This window comes from Xenopus laevis, chromosome 8L (genome assembly GCF_017654675.1).
Source record: "Xenopus laevis strain J_2021 chromosome 8L, Xenopus_laevis_v10.1, whole genome shotgun sequence".
In the NCBI taxonomy this organism is placed as follows: Eukaryota; Metazoa; Chordata; class Amphibia; order Anura; family Pipidae; genus Xenopus; species Xenopus laevis.
Window position 1 is genome coordinate 113,012,783 of NC_054385.1, and position 15,370 is coordinate 113,028,152.

Genomic DNA, 15,370 nt, shown 5'->3' on the forward strand with positions numbered 1-15,370 from the left:
ATTTTGACACTGGGTAAACATTTTACCCAGCAATGAGTCTTGCTGATCAGATTGTACCTATAACCCAGTGATACCCCAACCAGTGGTTCATGGACAACCCTTTGGATATTGCTCCCAGTGGCCGCAACGCAGGTGATTATTTTTGAATTCCAGGCTTGGAGGCAAGCTTTGATTACATGAAACCAGAGCCACCTTTAGACTTTGTGTCCACATAGGGTCTACTAAATAGCCAATCACAGCTCTTATGTGGCACCTGCAAGAACCTTTTCCATGCTTATTTTGCTCCCCAACTCTTTTTACAACTGAATGTGGCACACAAGTAAAAAAGATTGGGGATTCTGCTATGATCTCTAGGATATCTAAGAGATGGGCACTTTGGATCAAACCACACTTTCTTGAGTACCGCCTGAATATTTTTAAAAGACTTAAGGATTCAAGTGCAAAATATGGCAAATCAACAAATTTTATTACCCACAATTAGGGTTGCCAACCGGCTGGTATTTTAAAACACCTGCCCAGGCTGAGGACGGTAATCCAAATTTATCGGAAATGTAGTTGCCGGTAAATTTGTAATACCCTTCCCGTCCCCAATTCACTTAGAATGTACCTTTTTTCCAGTCTTCTTGCCATCGCACGATGTAGCTCTTTTTGCGTCATGGAACGGCCCTTTTCTTTCCACCCCCCCACCTATTGGTAAAAACATTGAGAAAAGGTGGCAACCCTACCCACAATGCATGCTAATAACGGGAAACTTAAGTTATAGCAAAACCACAAACTTTGCAACAAATATTTAGATGTAAATAATTGACATTGTCCCCCAAGGGAATCATAACAGGGTTATCCAATCTGTAACCTCCTGCTTTTGTTGTCTTATAACTCCAACTATAGTACTTGGGTTTGAAATAAATAATGGGGTCCCATGCAAAATACTTTCCTCTTGGACTGGCTGTACCCTAGACTCATGTTCCAAGCTCCTACCATGGGTACATTTTCATTACATTCTGCTTTCTCTGTGTGTATTCTGTAGGTTCTTGAGCCATTAGACCTTCACACTACCATCAGTCACGCCATGGAACACACACCGCATATCAGTCAGAGCTTAAAACCCTCACGCGTCCAATGATAAAACACTCTAAATAGACCACAGACGTGTGACAGGAAAAATCATTAGACGTTAAGGGCACTGAAGAGCTTTTAGGAGCAGAGGTACCAAAGATCAAAACACTGGCCCGGAATATTATTGCTATAAAGGATGATTCCTCCTCTGAGACACCAGATGACAGATCTCTCTGACCGAAAGCACTTTTATTCTTTACAGAAGGAACTGGCTAAGGGAGATTTGTCATCCTTCTGCACAGATCTGATAAACTGCCTAAAAATGTGATTAGATCTTAACTCAGGAAAAAAATAATAAAGAAATATTTCAAAGCCGGTGTCTTGGCAGAGATAAAGAAAGCTATAAATTTATTGTTAAAACGTCAATGAAATGTTTAAAAATGGTAGAAAGAATCAGACACAATCCACCCTCATCTAATAATGTCTTCTTAGGAAGAATTTAGGCATGATTAATAGTATACTTATAAAGCACTATTATTTTCCAACAGTGCTGAACACAGTGTGAGAAGTAATACCTAGAAGTCCTGAGCTTGTTCTTGCCACAGAATTCTAGTTATTATTGTGTTGCAACTAATCTCTGCATCCTAAGTGGAGACTTGGAAAAATGTTTTGATACTGCTATCTTCTAATATAACAGTCCATGATGCTAAGTGTACTTAGATGTAACAGATTATTATTATTCTTACATGTGGTGCATATTCAAGCTCATTTCCAAGATACTCATTGGACTTACATCCGGCAGATAGTGAAGCACTTTCCAAGAAACTGAGGGTAGCTACATTCAATGGGCTGTCAAGTGCAATCCAAGTTACTCAGGTGCACTTACATGTGCTTGATAGTCAAGTATGCCCCAAAATATTTAGAGTTCTTACATGTGGTGGATAGTTAAGTTACATTTGGAAAATACTCATGTCTCTTACATCTGGCAGACAGTCAAGTACATTCCAAGATATTCACGGCTCCCAAGTTTATTAGATAGTGAAGCACATTCCAAGAAACTAATGGTAGCTACATGCAATGGGCTGTCAAGTACAATCCAAGTGACTTGTAGCATTTAGATGTGCTTGATAGTCAACTAGGTCCAATAGAGTTCTTACATGTGGTGGATAGTTAGGTTACATTTCCAACATACTCGTGGCTCTTATATCTGGCAGACAGTCAAGTACATTCTAAGCTACTCAGGGCTCCCAACTTTGGTAGACAGTGACGCACATTCCAATATACCGAGGGTAGCTACATCAATGGACAGTCCAAGGTACTGAGGGCACTTACATATTTTTGATAGTCAAGCATGACCCAAAATGATAGACATGGGGAAATTGATAATCACATTTCCAAGATACTGATGGGTAAATGTACATTCCAAGATACTTAGGACTCGACTATGGGGTAGAAAGTGAAGCACATTCCAAGAGACTCAGGGCACTTACATGTGTTTGATAGTCAAGCACTTTCCAACAATTTTTACATGTGGTGCATATTAAAGCACATTTCCAAGATACTCATGGGAATTATACTGTTATATTTGACAGTCAAGTACATTCCAAGATACTCAGGGCTCCTTACATTGGTAGATAGTGAAACCCATTCCAAGAAACTGAGGGTAGCTACACGCATTGGGCAGCCAATCACAGTCCAAGTGACTCAGGGCACTTACATGTGTTTGATCAAATATGTACCAAAATATTTAGAGTTCTTACATGTGGTGGATAGTTAGGTTACATTTCCAACATACTCTTGGCTCTTACATCTGGCAGACAGTCAAATACATTCCAAGAGACTTTGGACTCTGTGGAGTAGAAAGTGAAGCACATTCCAAGATACTCAGGACACTTGCATGTGGTTGACAGTCAAACATATTCCATTATATTCAGGGTGCTTACTGTATACAGTATGTGGCAAATAATCAAACCTTGAAACTCTCAGCAGTTGTAATGGGAGATAATAGGAAACATGGAACACAACTGTGTTCAGTGGGTTCTATAGGATCCAGTTTCACTGGGTTTAACTAGAAAATCAAGCCATTTACCATTTTATCATATTTTTTGACCAACGTGTGAGTTCTGAGCACTATCTAACACCTACCCAAGTTCAATGTGGTAGCAATGGGTGTGCATGTAATTTCCATTGGTTTTCCCAAACAATAAAATAGTTCACTTTGATGTTAAGAAGATACAACTTTATCAATAGCACAGGTACAGTTACAAATAGAACTTGGCGCTACATAATGTATTGTAATGAATAATATACAATGTATCTAAGTGTTGTTGCTCTGCAATATCCAATGTTCTGCAGTAAGTCAAGGTCACCTGCTTGTACAACATAATAATGTACCTCACCCTGTTGCCTTTATAAGGGGGAAGTATAGAGCGAGCTCAAATGTTAATTAGCGTGTGTTAAAATGCAAAGTCAATTCTCTTTTTTTAGCAGGGAAAAAAATCCCATAAATATTGTATGCAAAATCTCTGGGGTGTCTATTTATAAAAGTGCATATGGCAGGTGCTTGCATACTTACTAGTTACTTACTTACTAGTTCTTTTACGTCTCAATGGACAGTAAAACTGTGAAAATATTGGCATCAACAAGTTGCATGTACAAATCTTGCACTTTCTTTTGCATGTTGTGGGTTTCTCAAGGTACATTCTTGATGCATGTCTGTGCCAATGGCAATGCTGCAAATCTTTTGACTTTGCTGCCATTTACATGGTGAGCATTACAGTATATCACTATATACAGATTAGGCAGTGTAGGGAGTGGTGACCACTTACAGTTACAGTTAAAATTGAGGATACTGACTGTAAACTTAAGTCTCTTCCTCTTTGGATTCCATCTGCGGACTAGGGTGAATATCTTTCTGGGACAGAAAAGAGAATTCCCTAAAGGGACAACCCTTTAGAGAAGTTGGGGAAATAGGAGTAGCTTTATTATAGATACTCTAGGAGATAGATACTCTAGGAGTACAGGTTAGGTAGAAGTAGCTAGTAATAACAGCTTTGAGCTCCACTGTAGGATTAATAGCCCTCCCTTAGAAATCTTGTGTGAAGGGACCACAGTGAGAAGAAGGGAATTCAGGCTAGTATTTACTCCCTGAATATTTCTACTGGGAGGAATTTGGATCACTTGCTGGGAATTTTGAACGTGTGTCTTGAAACCTGCCTAACTATCTACCCAGTGGTGCAAGTACATGAGATTTATTGTTGCCCTTCATCTGTTTGAACTAATGCTGTAATTATTAACCCTGTAGAGTGTTGCAGGTAAACCTTTTGTTCATGTTCAAGAACCCCAAGTGTCCTATCTATTTAACTTGTACAGCAGAGAAGTGTAGGTATACTACACCCTGTTCTTCCTCCACACAACATAGCAAGCACCTGCAAAGAAAGAGAGTCTCAGTGTAACTGGTGCTTTACAGTATCTGAGTGGAGCTAGTCCTGGGTTGGAAAATAGGGGTTATTATATACTGACTGACCAATATAAACTGTAACAGTTACTCTGTCCATTAGAGCCTGTAATAAGTAAATGGTAAAAGGATAAATAAAAGGTGTGGGGGCTTATCCAGCAAGTGGCGAAAGTTTTCAAATTTTAGGGATGGCCACAAGGGGGGGGGGGTCCATTCGAAATGCCTGTTTGCTGTCCTAGATACTTTTGGAAGCCCAGCTTGAAGGTCACTTAAAATACATTTCTTGGTTAGTGCTTACTTGCTGGTATAGATGTGAATGACAACTGAAAGGCAGTGTTTTCTTGTATCTGTAACCTTTAATGTGAGGCCCAAATACATGTTGGACCTTCGAAGGAGGCTTTAAATGAAATGCATGAACCACACTGGCACGGTAGACTTTCATAAACGAAGGCCACACGAACAAAAGCAGGATGCAGAAATAAACCTTACTGTATATTGTAGATAATACATCCATAATAATAGCATTCCCAGATCATGATGTGATGAATCAGTAAAATCTACAAGCTCTTCTGCAAGTTACATTTAATGCCATGTATTGATTGGTAGAAATATTCATGTTTCAATGAAACCTCCATTGGTTCAGAGAATGCAGTGACTTCATACACTCTGCCTGTCCTACCTGCATATATCGAGTGTGAGAGATTGCTTTTAAGCACCAGTATTTATCATGCAGCCTCTTATGTGTTTTAATGCTGGGGATGTGTAAAGACTCTATTAGTAAGTAAGTGGAAGGCTTAAAAGCAGTCAGCATTTTATGCCATTGATAATGCTCTCTCTTGTCAAATCAATGGGCTTGTATTACACTGTATTGTTAGGTGTTGGTTATTATAAGCTTTGCTTTTGGGGTTAAGGACCCATTGTTGATTCTATTGTCATATATTTATATACTACTAAGCATTTAAAAGCTAGTGATTTCATTTTAATGGGTTTAAGGATGTATACTGATAGAAACACTGCTCACTGTTGTAGACTGATGACTATTCCTAGTTACACTAAACATTGAAGGGCACATTTACTTAGCTCGAGTGAAGGAATAGAAAAAATACTTCGAATTTCGAATGTTTTTTTTGGCTACTTCGACCATCGAATTGGTTACTTCGACCTTCGACTATGACTTCGAATTGAACAATTCGAACTTAAAATCATTCGACTATTCGATAGTCGAAGTACTGTCTCTTTAAAAAAAACTTTGACCCCCTACTTCGCCACCTAAAACCTACCGAGCATCAACGTTAGCCTATGGGGAAGGTCCCCATAGGCTTTCCTAGGTTTTTTTGATCGAAGGAAAATCGTTCGAACGATGGATTAAAATCCTTCGAATCATTCGATTTGAAGGATTTTTCCTTTGATCGTATGAACGAAGGAAATGCGGTAAATCCTTCGACTTCGATATTCAAAGTCAAAGGATTTTACTTCGACGGTCGAATATCGAGGGTTAATTAACCCTCGATATTCGACCCTTAGTAAGTGTGCCCCCAGGTGTGTGTAATGTTCAATGGATGATCCAAAATATTATTAGGTTGCAACATGATACTTCTATATCAGACAATTACACACGTGGAAATTCAGACAATGGATGTGAGCACATTCTAATTTTGTATGGAAATACCTTAATAGATTCCTCTCTGTGAATGAGGGTAGCAGAGGATATGCAATGCATATGTTTCAGTTAAAAACTTTTGTCTCAGTGAATCCTGGTCAACTTTCAGCAGATCCAGAAAACCTCAACCAATTTCCTTCAGACTGGGAAAAGTCCCCCCTGTCTCCATAAACAGACCAATGCTTGGATCCACATTGTACTAAGAGTATCAATACCAGTAGGCTTTTATTTTCTTTTTACTAAAGTACCCAACCCTTCCTTAAAACTATCTAATGTTTCTGCCAGTACAAATGATTCAGGGAGAGAATTCCTCAACTTCAGAGATGTCTCTGTAAAAAAAACAACGTGGGTGGCTTAATTTAGTTTATATAGTGGGACATTAAGCATTTGATGCTGTATGTTTTTATGAGGACTCAAATTGATGCTATAGCTGTACAATTGACTAACACATAATTGCTGAGTAGCAGAATCATTTGGCTGAGATGAAGCAGCCCAATAATTAATTAGCTGGAAATGGTCCCTCTGTTTCAAGGCATTGGATCTGGCAAGCGGAACTCTCAGCCATGTTTAATGGATGAAGCTAAATTTAGGCAAGCAGCCTGTGAGTGTTTATTTACATTCTGCTCTGCGACAACTGACAGATGGAGGGGTTTTATTACATTTTACTCTCCGTAAGATTCTAAAAATTATGTATTCTTGGTCCCTCATAATTAAGTTATATGATAATGCAACTGCAATCCAGACTGGATGTGTCAATCTTCAATTGCATTAAATACAATTCATAATTCACTTTTTTTGCTATTTTTACATGATCAAAATGATAGAATTTCTTGTTCTTTTCCCCTCATTTCCCTTTTTTAAGACACTGGGCCAGATTCAGTTCCATCAGAAAATATTATTTTCAGTTTTTTACCTCGAGATTCAATTCAAGCAACAAAAAATGTTTCTTCTAATTTAGTTCCAGTTTTTTGAGAAGAAAATATTTCTCCTTATTTAGTTCCAGTTTTTTTAGAAGAAAAAATGTTTCTCCTAATTTAGATTCAGTTCTCCCCATAGACAGTTTTCATGTGGAAAGTGAGATAAGATTTTCTCATTGTATTGCATCTGACTCTGGAAATCTGAATTGAATTAGGAAATAAGTTTTGGTAACAGTGGGCCAAATTATATTTGATGAGAAAATCAAATTGAAACTTGAGTTACTAATTCTGTTAAGAAGAGCCACAGTTAGGTCCATAAATATTTGAGACAACTTTTTTTTTAATTTTGGTTCTGTACATTACCACAATGAATTTTAAATGAAACAACTCAGATGCAGTTGAACATCAGACTTTCAACTTTAATTCAGTGGGTTGAACAAAAAGATTGCATAAAAATGTGAGGAACTAAAGCCTATTTAAACACAATCACAATTCATTTCAGGGGCTCAAAAGTAATTGGACAAATAAAAAAACTGAAAATAAAATGTTCATTTCTAAGAATTGGTTGAAAACCCTTTGCTGGCAATGACAGCCTGAAGTCTTGAACTCATGGACATCAGGAGATTCTGGGTTTCCTCCTTTTCAATGCTCTGCCAGGCCTTTACTGCAGCGGCTTTCAGTTGCTGTTTGTTTGTGGGCCTTTCTGTCCGAAGTTTAGTCTTCAACAAGTGAAATGCAGCTCAATTGGGTTCAGATCAGTTGACTGACTTGGCTATTCAAGAATATTCCACTTCTTTGCTTTAATAAACCCTAGGTTGATTTGGCTGTATGTTTTGGGTCATTATGAAACACCTCCCAATCAATGTGACTGCATTTAGCTGGATTTGAGCAGACAGTATGTCTCTAAACATCTCACAATTTATTCGGCTGCTTCTGTCCTGTGTCACATGATGGATAAACACTAGTGTCCCAGTGCCACTGGCAGCCATGCACCCTAAGCCATCACACTGCCTCCACCATGTTTTATAGATGATGTGGTATGCTTTGGATCATGAGCTGTTCCACGCTTTCCTCATACTTTTTTCTTGCCATCATTCTGGTAGAGGTTGATCTTGGTTTCATCTGTCCAAAGAATGTTTTTCCAGAACTGTGCTGGCTTTTTTTTTTCAAGTCCAATCTAGCCTTTCTACTCTTGATGCTTATGAGTGGCTTGTACCTTGCAGTGCACCCTCTGTATTTACTTTCATTCAGTCTTCTCCAGGGCTTTTATCTGCTTCATTGATAATGACATGATGAAGGAATTGCCCACACCTGCCCATGAAATAGCCTTTGAGTCAATTGTCCAATTACTTTTGAGCCCCTGAAATGAAGTGATTGTGTTGAAAAAAGGCTTTAGTTCCTCACATTTTATACAATCTTTTTGTTCAACCCACTGAATAAAAGCTGAAAGTCTGCAGTTCAACTGCATCTGAACCAAAATTAGAAAAAAGTTGTCTCTGTCCATATATTTATAGACCTAACTGTACTTTTGTAGCTAAGGCCGGGGGTTGGATAGTGCAAATGGAGCCCTTTACAGCTTATTTTGCTTCAGTCTACACCAGTACTAAAGATGACTCTCTTCTTTTTTTAAAGACACTAACACTGGTCATCAACAGAGTTTCCATGAGATAAACCACAAGGTAATGTCTTCTCATCAAATTTAATCTGACCCAATGCCACAAATAAGTCAACTAATTAGTCATTGTCAATATATATATTTAAATTGTTTCAGATACTGATTAAAATGAGGGTTTTTGCATCTTAAAGGGTGAAACAAGTTGCAATAAGGTATATTAAATATTATAGCAAATCTCAGTGAATCAGCACAGAGTAAAAATGGTTTGTCCTTGTCTCTTATCAATTATGTAAAACCCTCTAAATACTAGAAGGTAGTCCATATAGTTGACCCCTAGATGGCAGGGTATAATGGCTGATAGGGATGTAGCGAACGTCGGAAAAAAAGTTCGCGAACATATTCGCGAACTTGCGCAAAAACGCGAGCGGTTCGCGAACGGTTCGCGAACCCCATAGACTTCAATGGGAAGGCGAACTTTAACATCTAGAAAAGACATTTCTGGCCAGAAAAATGATTTTAAAGTTGTTTAAAGGGTGCAACGACCTGGACAGTGGCATGCCAGAGGGGGATCAAGGGCAAAAATGTATCTGAAAAATCTGCCTGTGTGTGCTTGGAAGAGATAGTGTAGGGGGAGAGCTGTTAGTGATTTCAGGGACAGATGATAGTAAGTTTGCTGGCTAGTAATCTGCTTGATACTGCTCTGTATTGGAGGGACAGAAGTCTGCAGGGATTTGAGGGACATTTTAGCTTAGGTAGCTTTGCTGGCTAGTAATCTACTGTTCTCTTTAAACAACTGCCATACGTTGACCTTGTAGGCATTGTTTGCCCAGTTTTTTTGGACGCAGCCACTGAAGCACAGTTGCCAGAAAAAATATGCCATATAAATGCTGAAAATAGTCATTTTTCGCCATACGTTGACCTTGTAGACATTGTTTGCCCAGTTTTTTTGGACGCAGCCACTGAAGCACAGTTGCCAGAAAAATTATGCCATATAAATGCTGAAAATATAAATTTTTTTGGTTGCAGCCACTGAAGCACAGAGGCCAGAAAAATTACGCCATATAAATGCAGAAAATATGCATTTTTTTGGTCGCAGCCACTGAAGCACAGTTGACAGAAAAATTATGCCATATAAATGCTGAAAATATAAACTTTTTTGGTTGCAGCCACTGAAGCACAGAGGCCAGAAAAATTATGCCATATAAATGCAGAAAACATGCATTTTTTTGGTCGCAGCCACTGAAGCACAGTTGACAGAAAAATTATGCCATATAAATGCTGAAAATATAAATTTTTTTGGTTGCAGCCACTGAAGCACAGAGGCCAGAAAAATTATGCCATATAAATGCAGAAAATATGCATTTTTTTGGTCGCAGCCACTGAAGCACAGTTGCCAGAAAAAATATGCCATATAAATGCTGAAAATAGTCATTTTTTGCCATATACGTTGAGTCAACGTATGGCAAAAAATGACTATTTTCAGCATTTATATGGCATATTTTTTCTGGCCTCTGTGCTTCAGTGGCTGCGGCCAAAAAAACTGGGCAAACAATGCCTACAAGGTCAACGTCGTTGACCTTGTAGGCATTGTTTGCCCAGTTTTTTTGGCCGCAGCCACTGAAGCACAGAGGCCAGAAAAAATATGCCATATAAATGCTGAAAATAGTCATTTTTTTGGTCGCAGCCACTGAAGCACAGTTGCCAGAAAAATTATGCCATATAAATGCTGAAAATATAAATTTTTTTGGTTGCAGCCACTGAAGCACAGAGGCCAGAAAAATTATGCCATATAAATGCAGAAAATATGCATTTTTTTGGTTGCAGCCACTGAAGCACAGAGGCCAGAAAAATTATGCCATATAAATGCAGAAAATATGCATTTTTTTGGATGCAGCCACTGAAGCACAGTTGCCAGAAAAAATATGCCATATAAATGCTGAAAATAGTCATTTTTTGCCATACGTTGACCTTGTAGACATTGTTTGCCCAGTTTTTTTGGTTGCAGCCACTGAAGCACAGAGGCCAGAAAAAATTAAACCAGTAGGGTTTGCACCCTAGTTTGTAACGGTGGCGGAGGGAGGAGGAGGACGCTAAAGGACAGCTGTGTGTGGAGTCATGAGGCTTGAAGAGAAGGACAGCTGCATAGAAGTCAGAACAAGTCTTCCGGCGTGCAGTAACCCTCCGAGATCCACCCCTCATTCATTTTAATAAAGGTCAGGTAATCGACACTTTTGTGACCTAGGCGAGTTCTCTTCTCAGTTACAATCCCTCCTGCTGCACTGAAGGTCCTTTCTGAGAGCACACTTGAGGCTGGGCAAGACAAGAGGTTCATGGCAAATTGTGACAGCTCTGGCCACAGATCAAGCCTGCGCACCCAGTAGTCCAGGGGTTCATCGCTCCTCAGAGTGTCGATATCTGCAGTTAATGCCAGGTAGTCCGCTACCTGCCGGTCGAGGCGTTCTTTGAGGGTGGATCCAGAAGGGTTGTGGCGCTGCCTTGGACAGAAAAACATTTGCATGTCTGACGTTACAGACTGGCCAAAGGGCTTTGTCCTTGCAGGTGTGCTCGTGGCAGGATTACTGGCACCTCTGCCCCTGGAATGTTGATGAGTTCCTGAAGTGACATCACCCTTAAAAGCATTGTACAACATGTTTTGCAGGCTGGTTTGTAAATGCCGCATCTTTTCGGACTTGTGGTATGTTGGTAACATTTCTGACACTTTATGCTTGTACCGAGGGTCTAGTAGCGTTGCGACCCAGTACAGGTCCTTCTCCTTAAGCCTCTTGATACGGGGGTCCTTCAACAGGCATGACAGCATGAAAGACCCCATTCTCACAAGGTTGGATGCAGAGCTATCCATCTCCGCTTCCTCATTATCAAGGACTGCATCATCCACGGTCTCCTCCCCCCAGCCACGTACAAGACCAGGGGTCCCCAAAAGGTCACCACTAGCCCCCTGGGAAGCCTGCTCCTGTTGGTCCTCCTCCTCCTCCTCCACAAAGCCACCTTCCTCCTCTGACTCCACTTCTGGCACCTCTCCCTGCGTTGCAGCAGGTGCCTGGGTTCGTTCTGGTGATTCCGACCAGAAATCGCGCGCTTCCAGCTCCTCGTCACGCTGGTCTACAGCCTCATCTGTCACTCGTCGCACGGCACGCTCCAGGAAGAAAGCGAAGGGTATTAGGTCGCTGATGGTGCCTTCGGTGCGACTGACCATATTTGTCACCTCTTCAAAAGGTCGCATGAGCCTGCAGGCATCGCGCATAAGCACCCAGTAACGGGGGAAAAAATCCCCAGCTGTGCAGATCCAGTCCTACCACCCAGTTCAAAAAGGTACTCGTTGACGGCCCTTTGTTGTTGCAGCAGACGTTCCAACATAAGGAGCGTTGAATTCCAGCGAGTCTGGCTGTCAGAAATCAAACGCCTGACTGGCATGTTGTAGCGCTGCTGAATGTCAGCAAGGCGTGCCATGGCTGTGTAGGAACGTCTGAAATGGGCCGACACCTTTCTGGACTGGGTGAGAACGTCCTGGAATCCTGGGTACTTGGAGACAAAACGTTGGACTATTAAATTTAACACATGTGCCATGCAGGGCACATGTGTTAAATTGCCTAGTCTCAACGCTGCCAACAGATTGCTTCCATTGTCACACACCACTTTTCCGATCTGCAGTTGGTGTGGGGTCAGCCACCGATCGGCCTGTGACTGCAGAGATGACAGGAGTACAGATCCGGTATGGTTTTTGCTTTCCAGGCACGTCATCCCCAAGACAGCGTGACAACGGCGTACCTGGCACGTCGAATAGCCTAGGGGGAGCTGGGGGTGCACAGGTGTGGAGGAGGAGAAGGAGGACCCAGCAGCAGAGTAAGAAGAAGAAGAAGACGAGGTAGAGAGCGATGGAGGAGTAGAGGTGGTGGCAGAACCGCGTGCAATCCGTGGCGGTGACACCAACTCCACTGTTGTTGTTGAGCTACCCATTCCCTGCTTCCCAGCCATTACCAAGTTCACCCAGTGGGCAGTGTAGGTGACATACCTGCCCTGACCATGCTTGGAGGACCATGCGTCAGTAGTCATATGGACCTTTGGCCCAACACTAAGTGACAGAGATGCGGTAACTTGGCTCTGCACATGTTGGTACAGGTGTGGTATTCCCTTTTTAGAAAAAAAATTGCGGCTGGGTACCTTCCACTGCGGTGTCCCAATTGCTACAAATTTGCGGAAGGCCTCAGAGTCCACCAGCTGGTATGGTAAAAGCTGGCGGGCTAAGAGTGCAGACAAGCCAGCTGTCAGACGCCGGGCAAGGGGGTGACAGTCAGACATTGGCTTCTTACGCTCAAACATGGCCTTCACAGAAACTTGGCTGGTGGCAGATGACTGGGAATGGGAACAGGTGGTCAAGGTGGAAGGCGGAGTGGAGGGTGGTTCAGACGGGTCAAGGAGAGCAGAGGTAGAGCAGTAAGATGCTGGACCAGAAGGAGTGTGGCTTTTAGTTTGCCTGTTGCCTTTGAGGTGTTGCTCCCAAAGTGCTTTATGCTTGCCGCTCATGTGCCTTCGCATAGAAGTTGTACCTATGTGGCTGTTGGGCTTACCAAGGCTCAGTTTCTGACTGCACTCATTGCAAATTACAATGCTTTTGTCAGAGGCACACACATTAAAAAAATCCCACACTGCTGACTTTTTGGAAGTGTGCGATCTGGCGGTAACAGTAGAAGTTGGCGGAGTTGGCGGTATTGGCGGCAATGGCGGGTGCGTTGGCCGGCTGAACACAGGTGCCGATACATGTTGTTGCCCTGCTGATCCCTGCGGGCTGTCCTCCCTGCTTCTTCTAAGTCTTATTCTCCTACTGCCTCTCTGACTCTCCGTCTCTCCATCTGAACTACCCTCCTCTTGCTCTCTTCTACTAGGCACCCACAAAACATCAATCTCCTCATCATCATTCTCCTCAGATGCATCAATTTCTTCTGACACATCACAGAAGGAAGCAGCAGCGGGGACCTCCTCCTCATCACTCATTATGTCCATCTCTATCGTGTTCTCTGCCAGAATTAAATCTGGTGTAAGGTCCTCATCTCCTTCATCTTCTTCTGGCAATAATGGTTGCGCATTACTCAGTTCAAGAAACTCATTGGAAAATAACTCCTCTGACCCCAGTGAAGAAGGGGCACCGGTGGTGGAGGAAGTGTTACGTGGGGTGGCCATAGCAGTGGAGGATGAGGAGGATGTTGTGGTAAAGTTAGAAACGGTAGAGGATGGGGTGTGCTGTGTAAGCCAGTCAACTACCTCTTCAGCATTTTGGGAGTTCAGGGTCATTGGCTTTTTAAAACTGGGCAATTTGCTAGGGCCACAGGATTGCATAGCAGCACGGCCCCTAGCACGGCCTCTGCGTGGCAGCCTGCCTTTGCCTGGCATTATTTTTAAAAAAACAACAACAACAACAAAAACTCAGTTGGTTTTTCTGGAAACGATAATACACACAGCTAGATGGCGGGTTGAAGAAAACACTGTGCAAATAATGCCTACAAAGTCAACGTATACACTACTACAGCGGTGGATACGGATTACGTAAAATATATGAATGCTGCTTGAAAAAAGTGACTCCGGTGTTTTTTCTGGAGACGGTAATATTATGGATATTTAGACAGAATGGGAACAAGGTCACACAGCTCGATGGCGGGTTGAAGAAAACAGTGTGCAAATAATGCCTACAAGGCCAACGTATTCACTACTACAGCGGTGGATACGGATTACGTAAAATATATGAATGCTGCTTGAAAAAAGTGACTCCGGTGTTTTTTCTGGAGACGGTAATATTATGGATATTTAGACAGAATGGGAACAAGGTCACACAGCTCGATGGCGGGTTGAAGAAAACAGTGTGCAAATAATGCCTACAAGGCCAACGTATACACTACTACAGCGGTGGATACGGATTACGTAAAATATATGAATGCTGCTTGAAAAAAGTGACTCCGGTGTTTTTTCTGGAGACGGTAATATTATGGATATTTAGACAGAATGTGAACAAGGTCACACAGCTCGATGGCGGGTTGAAGAAAACAGTGTGCAAATAATGCCTACAAGGCCAACGTATACACTACTACAGCGGTGGATACGGATTACGTAAAATATATGAATGCTGCTTGAAAAAAGTGACTCCGGTGTTTTTTCTGGAGACGGTAATATTATGGATATTTAGACAGAATGGGAACAAGGTCACACAGCTCGATGGCGGGTTGAAGAAAACAGTGTGCAAATAATGCCTACAAGGCCAACGTATACACTACTACAGCGGTGGATACGGATTACGTAAAATATATTATGGCTGCTTGAAAAAAGTGACTCCGGTGTTTTTTCTGGAGACGGTAATATTATGGATATTTAGACAGAATGTGAACAAGGTCACACAGCTCGATGGCGGGTTGAAGAAAACAGTGTGCAAATAATGCCTACAGGGCAAATAATGCCTAAAAGGTCAACTTATACACTTCTACAGCGGTAGTAAAATAAAAAAAAGTAAAATAAAAAAAAAATGAATATTAAAAAAAAAAATTAAAGTTGGTGCTGCTGAACTACTAGGAGCAGCAGATTAGCACACCAGTCCCACTCCCCAACACTGCTAGACTAATAGCACTGGGCTCTTATAGTAGTAGTAGTAGTAGTAGTAGTAG